Raw genomic sequence first — 1758 nt, 5'->3', positions numbered from 1 at the left:
TCATTTTTGTTAAAAAAAGAAGACAGATTTAAAAATGGATAGGTTTCTTATCGATGAGTTTATTTTCTTCCGGATGAAATGTTCTCTTTAGATGTTGACAGAGAGACCCAAGAACGTGTAATTCTGAATTCAAATCCTGACAATAATATAGTTGCAATCAGTTGTAAATAATGTTTAGTTGCAAGTCCAATGCATATCCATAAAACGCAGCAAATGCGTTACGATGCAAGATTTTTCAATACAGTTTTCGGGAGTTTGTAGCAATTGTTTACTAGTCCCGCTGATGTTACTCTACTTTTATACTGATGTGCAATTTGTACTTTTTCTCGAATGCTCATTGTATGTGTGTGGACAACAAAGGAAAAAAATAAAAGGTTCCAGATTTTCTTGAAAACTGGAAATACTCACCAAACACTTTTCTGTGATTTTTGCTTTTGGGCTAACGTGTTAATCAAAGACAAAATTTTGTTATTACGATGCGTGCTTAACGTCATATTTGTACAGAGTTACAATATCTAATTAGAAGCTCTAACAGAAAAGCAATTAACAGATCGTTGATAAGGAAAGAAAGAATATAATTGGTGATTTATTGCAGAAAAATCCCCTTGCAATAAAAAATTAAAAAATAAGAGGACAAAAAGCAACCTTGCCACTACGTAAATCAAGGCTAACAAGAACAAACAAAAAATGAAAGAGGTCTTATAAAGTTAAAAAATAAATTTGAACCACCGAGACTTGACGTTTGTAAAAAAATTTTCTGATAAATTAAATACTCAATGCTGTCGAAAATTCTTACGTTACCTAAAAGTACTAGTGACAAAATCCGTGATTTGCATCATTTTTCTCAACTGAGGACGCAACAAATTTTCTTTTGCGTCAAACAATGAAAGACGAAATGTGGGATGAATTATTGTCACCATTTTTCGCACATGACCCCCATAAATTCTTGAAGTTAAAAAAAACAATATGCGCCATGATGCACTACGCATTCTTTTTTAGTGTCAGAGGATCAAAACACACACATTTAAAAGAGTTTTCAAAAAAAATCTGGTAAAAAGTAAATGTTTTTGCTCCTTTCAAGCGCTGCTTAGACCGTTTTAGGACAAATTGCATACCCGTTTTCAGAACTAACTCCCACGTAGAAAACTCCAGGCACGAATCAGTAAGGGATACGCCAATAAGTAATGCAAAAAAACTCTACTAATTTATCTAATCAAACTCATTTTTGTTAAAAATATAACAAATCTTAAGATAAATAGGTTTGTAATCGATGAGTTTACTTTCTTCCGGTTGAAATGTTCTCTTTATATATTCTGACCGAGAAGCCCTTGAACGAGTGTTCTGACATCAAACCCTGAATATATAGTTGCAATCAATTATAAAAAATATATAGATGCAATTCCAATATATATCCATAAAACGCAGCAAATGCGTTACGGTGCAAGATTTTTCAATACATTTTTTGGGAGTTTGTAGCAATTGTTTTCTATTCCCGCAAATGTTACTCTACATTTATGCCGAGGTGCAATTTGTTTTTTTTTCTCAAAATGTCAGTGTTTGTGTGTGGACAACAAAGGAAAAAAAGTTTCCAGATTTTGTTGAAAACCGGAAACATTCACCAAACTTTTTTCTGTAAAATTTGTTTTTGGAAACGTCATTTTTGTACAAAGTTGCAATATCTAATTAGAAGCTCTAACACAAAAAGCAACTAACAGATTGTCGATAAGGAAAGAAAGAATATAATTGGTGAATTATTGC

The sequence above is a fragment of the Convolutriloba macropyga genome, chromosome 5, assembly GCF_964194025.1.
Source record: "Convolutriloba macropyga chromosome 5, txConMacr16.3, whole genome shotgun sequence".
Lineage (NCBI taxonomy): Eukaryota > Metazoa > Xenacoelomorpha > Acoela > Convolutidae > Convolutriloba > Convolutriloba macropyga.
This window is presented reverse-complemented; position numbering follows the sequence as displayed.